Consider the following 15962-nt stretch of genomic DNA (forward strand, 5'->3'; position numbering starts at 1 on the left):
GATGCCTAGGCACTGATTAATACTTAAAAATAGGCATCTCATCAAGTTACACCATGGCTTTCTTTTCATCTCCCTGGTCAGGTGACAGCAGCTTTCTCTACACTCCCCCCAGATATCTTAGTCAACATATTTCTCCAAAGCTATCTTGGTGATCCATCTGTGTCAACATAGTGCAGTTGGCTGATTCTGTATTAGCAACATTCTTAAGCAGTTAAAGCAACACGAGGCATTTTTTGTCAAATAGAATAAATTATATTTGGCACAATAAAGTGAACCATCTATCTCTAATACATCATGCCCCTCCAATCAATACAATACCCATTCCCACAGCTAAACTGCATTTGTCACCCCACACTGTCCCTTTCTGCCACTCTAGCTATCTTTCCCCTTCCTCCTCAGAGATACTAACCCCTCTCCACCTATCAATACTTGTTTTGACCTGCCCTGTGGCATTTACACTCATGTATTACCCATTCAGAAACGCAATCACATTATAACTTTGTAACTAATAAGTTAAAGAATATGTATATATTGTGAGGCTAACAACTCCATCTACAAATCATAAGACTGTTAAATGTTTCCCTAACCCATTAAGATGAACTCGTGACCTCACGATCTACCTTGTTATGACCTTGCACACCTTACTGTCTACCTGCACTTCCTTAGCAACACCTTTTTCTCTGCACTCTGTTGCTGTTTGAACTTTACTAATGCACTATTGTAATGAATCGAACTGTACGGGCAGAATACGAGACAATTTTCTCCACTGTAACTCAGTCATGTATGGCAATAATAAACCCACTTACCTTTTTAAAAATAATTACCGATTTATTAATCATTGTAAACCTTGTTTCCCCGCCCACATTTTGTCATCTACTGCTCGTCTGCTCTACCAAATCATCACTGGATCCCAACTTCCTCCTCACCACATGGCGCTCCCACCTATCCATCCTACCCGCGAAGGTTTACTGATGACCTCCCCTCTCCCTCAGGGGTTTACAGCCCCACATCCCTTCTCTCCTCTTAACCCGCCTCCTTTGCGGCGCCTTCTCGCTCCATGCAGATACATTTTCCCTTTCAACTGAGCTGCCAGTTTGCAGGCAATCCTCAGTCACTCCGCGGCTGCACGCCACCGGGACCCGGGTAAAGCGGACGCCTGAGCACCAACGCCCCACTCCCGGTCACAGACCCTCATTCCCCCCTCTCGCAGGTATTCGTACCACTACCTCCGAGCACGTACGTCCATCATTTCCCTCCCAATCCTCTCCCGGGGTCGAGCCCTATGCCCCCTCCCTTTCCCCCTGGTTCGGGCTCGGACATTTCACCCGCTTCCACGCCTCCAACCCCTGGAATGTACATCCATCTCTCCCAGGAGGGCGCCGTCTCCGCGTCTCCCACACTTGTCAGAGATTCTGCAGCTGGAAAAATTAATCAACACGCACAAACTGCTGTAGGAGCTCAGCAGGTTAGACAGTCTGGATGAAGACTCTCGTCCCGAAACGTCGACTGTTCATGGCCTGACTTGCCGAGTTCCTCCAGCATTTTGCGCGTCCCACAGTTTCCCCCAACTTCCTCGGGCACACGCACGCCAGGCACCCCTCGCACCTCAGTGATGTCTTCAGCGGGCGAGGCGAAAGCCCTGAGCGGTTTGTGGCCGGTCCAGTGTCTGGGAATTCCGCCGAACAACCATCGGGCTCGGGCACGCACGGAGCCTCGTCCCAAGTGGCGAACCCAGGGAGACAGCGCATCCACTCTGCCCCTTCACCCAGAAGAAAACACAACAGCGCCCCACCTCAAACTCACTTCATATTTGCAGTTGTTTTTTTCTCTCTCTGACTATTTCCCGCCTTCTTTTTCACTCTTGCTGGGTATTGCTTATCCTTCTGCTCGCGCATCTCCACTCTAAAATCAAATACTGATATCACAGCACTCAGGATGACTAGAACGAAACAAATAAGATTACTCATTCTTGCTACAACTAAATTATGTTGAGCTTGAACAGCGTTAGAATTAAATACGTAGATTACCTTTCCCGCTCTCAGGACGCCGCAGTCAGCGAGGCACTTCTGGAAGTACAGGTTGTTGGAAGTGAGGCTACCGTTTGGTAGCCCCAAAATCCCAAAGGTGATAGCTAGATAAAAGTCTTTCAGAGATGTGAACTGAGCAAAGGTTAACCAGGATGCCAAGAATCAATCGTTTGGATCCAATATGAATATATGCAGACCGGAACACAGACAGGACTCACCAGTTAAGGTTATCGTTGGGTTATTTGATGTTTCTTGACATCTATCCAATGGGCCAGGAAGAGCTAGGAATAGATTATCATGAAGAGCTAGGAATAGATTATCATGAAGAGCATCTGGACATTCAGGAGGCTCAGGCAAGTCATATTGGTAAACTGGAAGCTGCAAATGTACCTGGCTTCCTAATCAGTTTGCTAGACAATAGGATGCATGGCAGAGGAGCCATTGTGTAAAAAAAGTATTCACAATGAATTCTCCACTACACTGGAGAAAGCAAATGCAGGTTGGGTGATTTATTTACAGAGCACCCACGCTGGACTGACTCTCAGTTTCAAGATACCTACTGCTTTCCTTCCCCATCCCAAGCATCTGTAGCCTCCTTCAATGTTCCAATTAAATCCTTATGATCTTGAGGAACAGGCCATCATCTTCCATCTGGGCGTTTGGCAGTTTCCTGCAATTAGTATTAAATTTTACAACTTCAGAAAAGTCATTCCCCCGTGATTAAACTCAACTGAATATCACTGTTATTAGCGCAGAACCGATTCGTCGAGCATCACTGCTCCATCCGCCAAAAGCAAAACTTCCCAGTGGCCAAACATTTTAATTCCAATTCCCATTTCCATTCTGTTGTGTCAGGCCATGGCTTCCGCTTCTGCTATGATAAGGGCACCTTCAGCGTGGAGGAGCAACACCTTATATTCCATTAGGGTATCCTCCAAACTAATAGCATGAATATTCATGACGCCTTCCAGTTTAAAAAAAATTCAGTCCCACTCCCCTCCTACTCTCACTCTATCTCTTACCTCTTCTCACCTGCCTATCACCCCTTCTGGGGTCGCCTCCTTCCCTTTCTCCTCTGGTCCACTCTCCCTTCCTAGCAGATTCTTTCCTCCCAGGCCTTTACCATTCCACCCACCTAGCCTCACCTATCACCTTCTAGCTAGCCTTCTTCTCCTTCCCCCACCTTTTTATTTTGGCATCTTTCCTCTTCCAGTCCTGAAGAAGGGTCTCAGCCCAAAATGTTGACTGTTTATTCCTTTTCATGGATCATGACCTGCTGAGTTCCCCCAGCATTTTGTGTGTGTTGTCCACCTAGTTTATAGATATACACACACACACAATGTGTATATATAGATAGATATATACACACACAACTCTCTCTGTCTCTCTCTCTCTCTCTCTCTCTCTCTCTCTCTCTCTCTCTCTCTCTCTCTCTCTCCCTCCCTCCCTCTATATATATATATATATATATATATATAGAGAGAGAGAGAGAGAGAGAGAGAGAGAGAGAGAGAGTGGTGCGAGAAAGTTTGTGAACCCTGTAGAATTTTCCCTGTTTTTGCATGAATATGACCTAAAATGTGATCAGATATTCATATAAGTTCTAAAACTAGATAAAGAGAACCCAATTAAATAAATAACACAAAAACATTATACCTGTTTATTTATTTACTGAGAAAAATGATCCAATATTACATGTATTTGTTAGAAAAACGTATGTGAACCTTTGGGGTAATGCTATTCGGAGTCAGGTATTCCAATCAATGAGATGAGATTGGAGGTGTGCGTTGTAGAGGTGCCCTGCCCTATAAAAAAGACACACAAAGTCAGGTTACTGACAGAGCACTTCTCAAGAAAGAACTGTTTATGTGCACCGTGCCTCCATCAAAACAACTTTCAGGAGATCTTAGAAGAAGATTTGCGGAGATGTATCAAGCTGGAAAAGGCAACAAAAACATTTCTAAAGACCTGAGTGTTCTTCAGTCCACAGTAAGAGAAACTGTCTACAAATGGAGGAAATTCAGTACTGTTGCTACACTCCCTGATGCAGGGAGTGGTCATCCTGCAAAGATCACATCAAGATCACATCGTGCAATGCTGAAGGAGGTGAAAAAGAACCAGAGGAAAATTACAAAAGGCCTGCAGAAATCTCTAGAAGGTGCTGAAGTCTCTATTCAGGTATCCACTAAGAAAAACACTGAACAAGAATGGTGCTCATGGAAAGACACCATGGAGGAAACCACTGCTCTCCAATAAAAAAACACTGCTGCACATCTCAGGTTTGCAAAAGACCACCTAAATGTTCTACAACGCTTCTGGGACAATGTTCTGTGGACAGATGAGACAGAAGTTGAACTTCTTGGCAGAAATGCACATTGCTATGTTTGGAGGGAAAGGGGCACTGCACACCAAAACCAAAACTTCTTCCCAACTGTGAAGCATGGTGGAAGGAGCATCATGGTTTGGGACTGCTTTGCTGCCTCAGGGCCTGGACAGCTTGGAATTTTTGAGGGAACAATGAATTTAAAATTGTATCAAGACATTTTACAGGAGAATGTCGGCGTAGCAGTCCGTCACCTGAAGCTTAATAGAAGTTGAATATTGCAACAAGGAATGATCTGAAAGACAAGAGTAAATCAACAACAGAATGGTTTAAAAAGAAGTAAATTTATCTTTTGGAATGGCCGAGTCAAAGTCCTGACCTTAATCCTATAGAAATGTTGTGGAAGGACCTGAAGCAAGTAGTTCATGCAAGGAAGTCCACCACCATCCCAGAGTTGAAGCAGTTTTGTAAGGAGGAATGGCCTAAAATTCCTCCAAGCCGATGTACAGGACTGATCAACAGTTACCAGAAACATTTGGTTGAAGCTATTGCTGTATAAGGGGGTCACACCAGTTACTGAAAGCAAAGTTTCACTTAACTTTTCCAACAAATACATGTAATATTAGATAATTTTTCTCAATAAATAAATTAACAAGTATAATTCCTTTTTTTGTAATATATTTATTTGTGTTCTCCTTATCTAGATTAAGGACTTATGTGAAGATCTGATTACATTTAGGCTATATATATGCAGAAATACAGAAAATTCTACAAGGTTCACGTACATTCTAGCACCACTGTACACATAGACCAGTACACAGGGGAACAGACCCTCCACCCTAATGCCTGTGCCGAACATGATGCCAAAGAAAACTAAACTGTTTCTGCCTTCACAGAATCTCTCTCTCTCTCACACACACACACACAAACACACACCAGTTAAAGTCATCTCCTGTGTGCATGTCTTTATTTAATTGATATGTAGTTGTGCACAGACACAACAAATTGCTGACGAGCCTGAAAGTCAGAAAATATCACAAACTGTACCAGCAGTTACGGGACAAAACAGCAAGAGTTAAACAGCACGAGAAAGCCGAAGGACCCGTGATTAACAGTGAAAGAGGCACTGAATTTAAAGTGAAAATAACGTGGCGATAGCCTCAGTCGGGAAAATTGACGAATTTGATCATGCTAATGAAGGCTGGGAGTCGTAAATCAAGAGGGTTGAACAGTATTGTAAGGTGAACAACGTGGAGGAGCAAAAAAAAAACCCAATGCTTCTTAGCTTAATGGGTGCAAGAATGCACAGTCTCTTTCACAACTTAACCACAAAACCACTGGGTAATGGCTGAGACGCTTAGATTTTACAAAAGGAACCAGTCAAAAAATTAAAGCATTTCTGAATGTTTTGCAGAAGTGCACAAACTTTCCCGGTACTGTGACTTTAGAGATGGAGATTAAGGGGTAGGTTTGTATGTGGCATGCATAGTCAAAGCACTCAAAAGTGGTTATTATCTGAAAGAGACCTAAACTTAGAATGGGCATTGACCATTGAAATGTCATTAGAGACTGCAGCAAAGGATGCAACTGAACTACAGAAAAGGAGGTTCGGGTGTGAAATGCACAAAATGTCCCTGAATAGTGCAAAAAGCCAAAAATGTTATCGATGTGGCAGATCCTCCCATTGTTGCAAATGACAGTTGTTTCAGAGAAAGTGTCTGCAGAAAATGTCACAGACTAGGACACGTAGAAAGAGTGTGCAAGGCAGACAAAAACCCCAACGGAGTGAAGAGTCTCAAGCACTCAAAAAAAAGTCTCTAAGCAAATACAGAAAGTTACTGAATGAAAAACAGAATCTGGCAAAGGTGAACTGTCATGCCTAGAACTGCATCGTGTATCTGCAGCAGATCACAAAATCATCTGGATCACAATACACGTATCCAGCGGAAAACCAAAAATGGAACTGGATACAGGGTCAACTTTGACTATAGTTCCAGAGGCTGACTACAACACACTGTTTTCTAAAATACCATTTGAGAAAACCTGTGATGCTGAAGACTTACAAGGGAGAAAATGTGTCTCCCAAAGGCAAACTGAAAGTAGATGTGACATATGGAGGCCAAACACAACAGTTAGAGCTTTACGTATTGAAAAGTGGAGGACAAGCACTTTTTGGACGTGAATGGTTGAGAACAATCCACCTAGACTGGCACTCAATCAAAGCTCTCAGTGTGACAACCACAGGCAACAGCAACTAACCAGAGACTGTCACAGCTGCTTATTGCTAATGGGAAGGTGTTTGAGAAGGGGATTGGTAAACCCAAAGTCATGAACTGGGTGAAGCAGCAACAGCAGGATTCAATAAAGCATGTCCAGTGCCTTACGCACTATGTCCTAAAGTGGATGCTGAACTTCAGAGCTTGGAGATGGCTGGAATTCTTCCCAAGGTTGAGTGGCCACGCCCATTGTCCCAGTGATCAAGGTAGGGAGGGCCAGAGCCGTTCACTTCTGTGGGGGTTTCAAAGTGAGCATCATCCCAGCATTGCGCACTGTGCAGTATCCCTTGTCACGAATAGAAGATGTTTTTGTATCTTTGGCAGATGGGGAGAGGTTTTCAAAGATTGACTTGTCACAAGCCTATCTGCAAATGGAGGTTGAGGAGTCAAGCAGGAAGTTCCTCACAATCAACACTCAGAAAGGACTGTTTCAGTATAATCGTCTCATCGTTGGCGTTGCATCCAGCAATTTGACAAGGATTAATGGACCAAGTGCTCCAAGATATCCCAAGAACACAATGTAACCTTGATGACATCATTGTGACTGGCAAAAATGATGGTGAGCACCCCCCAGAACCTTGGTAAAGTGAGTAAAGAGAGAGAAGTGTGAGGTTTTCAAGAATGAAATCTCATATTGTGGACATGTCATTGACAAGTATGGCTTACATCAGTCACAAGAGAAGACTGAAGCAGAGATACAAGCACCCAAACCGGAAAATGTGTCACAACTCAGGTCATACTTGGGCCTTGTAAATTAATGCGATTGGTTTCTCCCAACCATTGCTACAGTGCTGCATCTATTGAAGGCACTGTTACAGACATGAGCAAAGTGGGAATGGTCAGAAAGATGTGAAAAAGCATTCAAGGAAACAGAGACGATTAAAATCCGATAAACTGCTCATCCATTATGGACCCATCCCTGCCCATCAGACTGGTGTGTCATGCATCCCCTTATGGCATTGGAGCCGTTTTGTCACACTTTATGAAAGATGGATCTGAACGCCCGATTGTGTTTGCTTCAAGATCACTATCAAGCGCTGAATGCAACTACGCACAGATTGACTGAGAGACAGTTAGTCTCATGTGGGGAATAAAGAAGTTCTATTTCTACAAAAGTTTACACTAGTGACAGATCAAGAGCCCCTTGTGTCCATTCTCAATCCGAGGAAGGGAATTCCAGTGATGACTGCTACCTGGTTACAACATTGGGCACTGTTCCTAGGAGTCCACTCTTATGACATAGAGTTCAAGGGTACCAAACAACACAGCAACACCAATGACTTGTCACATCTTCCACTATTGGCAGCTGAAGAAGAAAAGTTTTCATACTGTGAACCAGCAGAAGTGGTCCACACCGCACTGGTGGACCAGTTGCCAGTAACAAATTCTGAAATACAAAGGGAAAGAAGGAATGACCCGACATTGTCAAAAGTCTATGAAATCAACAGGCAAGGATGGCGAGCTCTTGGTAACCCTATGTTTCCAGAGCTCTCAGCAAGATAAGACCAACCGTCTGTATGTCAAAGAACCCTGATGTGTGGATCATGTGTTGTGATTCCCTCTAAACTGCGCACCAGAGTGTTAGAGAATCTGTATGAGGGACACCTGGAGACAGTCAAGATGAAGAGTTTCGCCTGAAGCTATGTGTGGTGACCGGGAATAGATAAACAGCCTAAAGCTGTTTGGGATGCCAAAAATTCAAATGCACCCTCACAGACACTGTTACACCATGGGTGTGGCCACCGTCACCATGGCAAAGAGTACAAATTCACTTTGCTGGGCCATTCAAGGACTCCATGTTCCTGATTGCTGTGGATGCTCATTCAAAGTGGCCGGAGGTTATACCAATGAAGTCAACCACCTCAGCAAAGACTGTCTCTGCTCTGAGGACTATCTTCACCAGAAATGGCTTACCCGAACAAATTGTGAGTGACAACAGACCACAATACATGTTAGAAGAATTCCGACTGTTCATGAAGGAAAACAGCATCAACATTTCAAGCCAGCTCCTCACCACCCAGCAACGAATGGGTTAGCTGAAAGGTTTATCCAAACCTTCAAGAAGTCCATTAAAGTGATGGGCAAAGAGGGCTATGGACCATGAACTAGGTGATGGGATTAATATGAAAGCATGGACAACTGGAAATGAATGGCCTGTTCACTTGCTGTATGATTCTATGATCTTTTTGCAAGTGAGTTTTTAATTTGATGCTAAATTAATTTTTCTACATCTTTTGTTTTTGCATATGTACTTACAAACATATGAAGTGCTATCACACTCTGTTTAAAGAGATTATGCACCTTTACGAGTCTGTTAAAATATTTAGCTGAACTTACATGATAAAATGCAAACTCGGTTGTACATGTTTACTCAAAGAAATGGGGATGTTGTAACTCTGGTTTCATAATTAATAATTAGAAAGAGCAGGACAGATCATAGATAATGGAAATCACTTAGACAACAAATTCAAAAACTAAACTCGAGAAAGTATGCAAACGCTGGAAAACCAAAGCAACACGTACAAGATTCTGCAGGAACTCAGCAGGTTAGGGAACACCTATGGAAAATAGATACTGCCTGACCCGCTGAGTTCCTCCACCATTTTGTGTTTGTGAAATTGAAGAACTGATGTAGTAGTTAATTAAGTATAGAAAATACCCATTTTATTTTTTAAAAAAAGGATTTCATACTGATCGAAAAGACGAATCAATACCTGGAAGTGAAGTGGGAATGTAGTTCGGTGCAAGGTGAAGAAGTGGACTAATGAGTTATTTCACAAACCATCAGGATTGTTATTGCTATTCCTATGACAGTGTCAGCAGCAGTACTATTTCCATATGCTGACGATAAAAAAAATAGGCGCAATCAGTATACCTCTTGAGTGACTATACACATCAAGAAGTTAAGGAGGTATTGGAAGGAATCGTGTCGCAAGGAAGAGAAAGGCTTATGAATTGCCTACAGTGTACCGTTTGGGGCATGTGACCCTCGAGTCTGCAGATGATATGTGCTGCAGAGCTCATTGATAGCATCTGTACTCTGGACGAGGAATCCCTTAATGTATTATTGCATTTAAAAATCAGTTATTTATATGGAGAAAGTTAATGCAGTAAATAATCTGCCTAGTGACACCTTCTGTGGAGTAACCGTCAAGATTTAGTTTTCCTCTCGAGTGGAACTTTGCACACACACAAGTAACCACTGTTCTTCACGCAGGATCTAATACCAGATGGAAATAAATACTAGATTTAAAATTCACCCTCAACCTGTTAAATTAATTACAGAAGATAATTAATGAGGGGTCAGGAACGACATGTTATTGGCCCCCAAGATGTCATCATTCAGCAGGATAGGAGATAGCCTGCCAGACGTATACCTGCTTGCTAAGATAATTTGCATAATTTGGAAACACAGTTCCAGTTCATTTAATTATCATTCAACCATACATGAACACAACCAAACAAAACAGTGTAAGATGCAAAACACAGTACCCACACATATGAGTTAGCAAGTACATATAAGATCTCAGTAAAATACAGTCACACATGAATATAGTCCCTGAGTCCATGAACATCGAACACAATGCGGCTTGCCTTCTGCCGAGCAAACAGTCGGGAACAGCTCCAGCTTGGACACCTTGCCACACCGACTCCGAGGCCTCTCTGCGGGTGACTGTAAACAGGTGACACCACAGCTTGAGGCCTAGTCTTCGTCACGACCAAGGTCACTCAGCTTCCCTGCCGTTAAACCAGTGAATCAGACTTGCATCGCTCCGATTTAACAACGTCCTGCGATCACAAGAAACGAGCCCAAGATGACCACTCGCCGTTAGACGGCACATCGCCTCCGTGCACCAACTCCTCCGACGCCTCTGTGACGGAAGCAGCAGCACGACCCGCTCCAAGTTCAGCCCCTTCAGTTTCTCCGCCAACGAGCAATTCTCTGATGGGGTGGACCTGCAGTACTTTAAGTTCTTAGTGTCCAGCAGGATCTTGTGATCGTAAAAATAAATTCATTTAAAAAGACAATAACACCTTTGGTCAACCTCGTAGAAGTCGCTGTGATCGAATGCATTTGGAAATCCAAGTATTCAAACATGCTTCTGTTTGTACACTACGCTATTTTTACAGTTTTTTCCTGCTCGGTCTTTTGAAAATAACTTACGGTCACCATTTAATGTTCTTTAAATCATTGCTGAGTCAAAGCTAGAAACAAAACTGAAAACTATGGTAAAAGGGCTCTTAATCAGAATCAGTTGCTGTAACAATTCTGTCCTCTATTCTGCCTTCTTATGTGTGTGATACTGTTCAAAGCGATCCGAAGGATGCTTGCTGTTGCAAGTCAGATTTTCCCTTTGTCTTCTTGCAGTCTACCCAATTCCAGCCGCATTTGGAAATTGTTAATTGCTAATAGAGGTCAGTCATGGAGAATGCTGCCACCTTATGGTGCAGTTTGCTACTACAATCTTTTGCTCAGCTTCATAGATCTTTCAACGCTAGTACAGATTTTCTTTGAATTTGTACAAGAGGTTATATGAATGTTTTAACATGAACATAGAGGAACCGATGCTTAGGAAGTTTCATTATTTATTTATTGAGAAACAGTGCAGAATTGGCCCTTTGAGCTGTGCCGCCCAGCAGCCCCGATTTAATCTAACCCTCATCACAGGACAATTTACAATGACCAATTAACCTGCTGACTGTGGGAGGAATCCAGAGCACCCAGAGGAATCCCATGTGGTCACGGGGAGAAGTACAAGCTCCTTATAGGCAGCAGTGGGAAATGAACTCAGACCACTGGTATTATTAACCACTACTCTACTGTTCTGGTATTATTGTTGATTGAGACACCCAGCAGAATTAATAAAGAGTCTTCAGTTTGAATACAGACCTTTAAGCACTTAAACGGTAAAACAAGTGCATCGGCCATTGGCACAGCGGCCATCATCTGCATGGACACAGTCAGAGTGGTGGTCTTCAGGCTTTATCTCTCAGAGGCCTCAAAGAGAGGCTTCAGTCAGAGAGAGCAAAGGAAATCTCAAGTTTTTCCATTCTCTTCTCTATATCTGCTCAGCTAGTGTCATGGTCCTGTCTGACAATTCCCCATCTTGCTATTACCTCCTTAACAGGGCCTTCATCCCCTCGTCTGATTTCCAATCATTCCCAGTTCCACTAATTACAGCACAACTGGTTCCCAGTAGCGAACATAGGATAAAACGCGGGCGTCACAGCCATGCTTTGCCAGTTCATTGGTTGACTCTAGTGTGAGTAAATCTCATTTCCTGATTCCTTAGGACTGTCAGTTCTAAGCTCCGTATCATTTCCTGGATACTCTACGTAAACCTTGTCTCCATGTAAAGACTCTCCTGGATACCGGTTCCCCATTCGCGACGGTGCTAATGCTTCTCGACTCTGCCTCCGCGCCTGTGTCCTGCCCTTGGGTTTGTCCTCAACCTCGTCCTTGCAACAGCTGGGACAGTAGAGATGTGAGGCAGGATAGACGATTCTCTTCTTGCAGGATGTGGCAAGGCAGGGAAACCTCCAGTGTCCTTGAGGACTACAACTGTGAGAAGTGCATCCAGCTGCAGCTTCTAACAAACCACTTTAAAGAGCTGGAGCTGGAACTGGATGAATCTCGGGAGGCTGAGGGGGTGATAGGATGTATGGAGAGGTAGTTACATAGGTAACTAGGAGACAGTCAGGAAGGGGAAAGTGCGGAGCACCCCTGTGGTTGTCCCCCTCAACGACAGGTATATCACTTTGGATACTGTCAGAGGGCAATTGTATGGTGTTTCATTCCTGGATGGTATGTTGGCTCCCGGGTTGTCAGGGTCCCAGATATCTCAGATCAACTCCTCAGCATTCTTAAGGAAGAGGGTGAACAGCCAGAAGTTGAGGTCCATATAGGTACCAATGACGGGTAGGATGAGGGATTCAGGTGCTAAGTTAAAGGGCTTGTGATCTCAGGATTGCTACCCATGCTACATGCTAATGAGACCATAACTAGGAAGATTATATAGTTTAATACGTGGCTGAGGAGTTGGTGTAGGAGTGGGGGGCATAAGATTTTTGGATCATGGGCTCTATTCCAGGGAAAGTGGGAACTGTACAGAAGGGACGGTTTGCACCTGAACAGGATGTGGACTAATATCCTAGGGGAAAAGTTCTTTAATGCTGCATGGTGGGGTTTAAGGTAGAGTTGCAGGGGGATGGGAACCAGAGTGCCAGAACAGTTAGTGGAATGGTTGTGGAGGCAGATGTTGGTAAGACTTCCGACAAAGTTTGGAATCAAAAGGTTGAGCATGGTGCGACTAGTGCCCTGAGCTGCATGTAGTTATATATGCAGTATCGCATAGCTGCAATGCAGGAAGTATCGGAGGAAGGGCGGATGATAGTGCTGAAGATGAGGTAGCTGGTTTACAAACAGAGGCAATGGGTAGTGAGGAGAGGCTGTTGATAGGGCAAAATTGCAATCAACAGGATGAGTTGCAATGTAAAAAGTGGACAAAATCAAAAATGGTGAATACAGCAGGTGTTGTATTTGAATGAGTGCAGTATACTGAACGTGGCTTGAAACAGGGACACCTCTTTTTCTCTTATTGGGGGGGAAGAGAGAGAGAAAATGCTTTTTTTTGGTGGGGAAGGGGTAGCTGTTCCCTTGCTGCTCCTTATGCATGGGAGGGGTTGGGGGATCTTTGGGGTTCTAACGTTTAACTGTCATTCATTCTTTGGGGCACTCCTCTTGTTTTCGTCGATGTTTGCGAAGAAAAAGAATTTCAGGATGTGTATTGTATACATTTCTCTGACATTAAATGCACATATTGAACAAGGTAGATGAGCTTGCAGCCATGTTACAGATTGGCAGGCATGATGTTGTAGGCATCACTGAATCATGGCTGAAAGAAGATTATTGCTGGGAGCGTAACGTCCAAGGTTACACTTTGTATCGAATGAGCAGGTAGGAAGGCAGAGGGAGCAGCATTGCTCTGTTAGTGAAAAATGAAGTCAAATCATTAGAAAGAGGTGACATTGGGTCAGAAGGTGTTGAATCATTGTGGATAGAGTTAAGGAACTGCAAGGGGAAAAAGACCTTGTATACAGACCCCCAAACAGTAGGGAGGATGTGGCCTACAAATTACAACAGGGGATAGAAAATGCATGCTGAAAGGGCAATGTTACAATAGTCATGGAGGACTTCAATAAGCTGGAAGATTGGGAAAAGCAGTTTGGTGCTGGGTTACAAGAGTGAGAATTTCTGGAGTGCCTGCGAGATGGCTTTCTAGAGCAGCTTGTGGTTCAGCCCACTAGAGGATCAGCTGTTCTGGATTGGGTGTTGTGCAATGAACCAAGATTGAAGAGAATTTAGGGCAAAAGAACCTGTAGGGGAAAGTGATCATAATATGATCAAATTCACCCTGAAACTTAAGAAGGAGAAGCTAAAGTCAGATGTATCTGTATTACAGTGGAGTAAAGGGAATTACAGAGGCATAAGTGAAGAGCTGGCCAAAATTGTTTGGAAAATCCGCTGGCAGGGTGACGGCAGAGCAGGAATGGCTGGAATTTTTGGAAACTTAGGAAGGCACTGTGTGTGTGTGTGTGTGTGTGTGTGTGTGTGTGTGTGTGTGTGTGTGTGTGTGTGTGTGTGTGTGTGTGTGTGTGTGTGTGTGTGTGTGTGTGTGTGTGTGTGTGTGTGTGTGTGTGTGTGTGTGTGTGTGTGCAGGCCTTTCAGCCCACAATGTTGTGCTGACCTCTGAGATCAATCCAACCCTTCCCTCCTACGTAGCCCTCCATTTTGTATTATCCTATACAAAATATAGGTCGCCTCACTATAGGAAGGATGTGGAAGCATTGGAAAGGGTACAGAGGAGATTTACCAGGATGCTGCCTGCTTTAGAGAGTATGCATTATGATCAGAGATTAAGGGAGCTAGGGCTTTACTCTCTGGAGAGGAGGAGGATGAGAGGAGACACGATAGAGGTATATAAGATATTAAGAGGAATAGATTGAGTGGACAGCCAGCGCCTCTTCCCCAGGGCACCACTGCTTAATACAAGAGGACATGGCTTTAAGGTAAGGGGAGGGAAGTTCAAGGGGGATATTAGAGGAAGATTTTTCACTCAGAGAGTGGTTTGTGTGTGGAATGCACTGCCTGAGTCAGTGGTGGAAGCAGATACACTAGTGAAATTTAAGAGACTACTAGATAGGTATATGGAGGAATTTAAGGTGGGGGGTTACATGGGAGGCAGGGTTTAAGGGTCAGCACAACATTGTGGGCCGAAGGGCCTGTACTGTGCTGTATTGTTCTATATTAACTTTATGAAGTTGAACTTGAGATTTGAGATCAGAGAATCTGTTGGAATTTACCATAATTAAAGGTTCCTGTCTTACACAACGGAGAAATATATAAAGATGTTATCTGGTGCTATTTTTTTAAATCGTTACAATGGTTTTGAACTTCATGCACACTAAATGAATGTGCTCCCTGCCGGATTCGTGTGTTGCCACAAAAGAATTCCAAAGCATCAAGCTTATTTAAATTGTATATAGCAGACTTTCCACGTGTTTCTGCACACAAATTGTTAAATTGTAGGAAGTTAACCTGGAGGAAGTGTGAATCATGGCAAGAGCTAACATTTACAGCAAGAGTGGAGAACATAATTCCCAATTACATTTCAAGTAGGCAGCTGATTTGCTTGTGTGACAGGTGAGTGATTGGAGTGGTGGAAGTAAACAGCCACACAAACAGAAGAGATTCTGCAGATACTTGAAATCTAGAGCAACACACAAAATGCTGGAGGAACTCAGCAGGTCAGACAGCATCTATGAATTCCTGATAAAAGGCATCGACCCAAAATGTCAATTGTTTATTCCCATTTGTAGATGCTGCTTAACTTGCTGAGTTCCTCCAGCATTTTGTGTGTGATGCTCAAGTAAATGTCTACTTGTAAAGATATTTAACAGAGAAAGTGTTTAGCCTATGGTGTCTGTTGGGCAAAGGCACTTATGAAAAGGGAACAAGAAATGGGAAAAACACGTAAAGGAGCTTGGGAGACACTGGTGTGTGGATGAACAACGGGACCCTGGTGGATCACGCTTCTATTTTCCAAAATCACAATAAAGGCCGTAGAACCAAATGTGGTTAAAAGCATCTTGTATAAATAAGCACAATGGTTGGCATGGATACGGTGGACAAAATACCTTTTACTGTGTTGTACAGCCCTCTGACTTGGTGATTTTTTGCAATGCTTTAAAGACTAGTGATATATTCCATCTGAACCTGGTGGTTATTCTGCTTTCCAAGTGCCAGTTTCCTTGTTTGCCCTGTTATTTCACATA

General features: G+C 43.5%; 1 protein-coding gene across 4 annotated transcripts in view; it reads right to left on the reverse strand.

Moving 5' to 3' along the window:
- The window catches only part of nod1 (nucleotide-binding oligomerization domain containing 1), a 67828-nt gene extending 65636 nt beyond the window's left edge, over window positions 1-2192 (reverse strand). For 3 of the 4 annotated variants that reach the window (XM_073024125.1, XM_073024120.1, XM_073024121.1), the window contains exon 1: window positions 1606-1784. The gene's annotated coding sequence lies outside the window, so the exon portion shown is untranslated. Of the gene's footprint in view, window positions 1-1605; window positions 1785-2027 lie in introns of those variants that run through there. The other variant, XM_073024124.1, reaches the window with a different exon arrangement.
- Between the last annotated feature and the right edge of the window lie 13770 nt (window positions 2193-15962).

Source organism: Hemitrygon akajei, chromosome 20, assembly GCF_048418815.1.
Source record: "Hemitrygon akajei chromosome 20, sHemAka1.3, whole genome shotgun sequence".
NCBI classification, from domain to species: Eukaryota; Metazoa; Chordata; class Chondrichthyes; order Myliobatiformes; family Dasyatidae; genus Hemitrygon; species Hemitrygon akajei.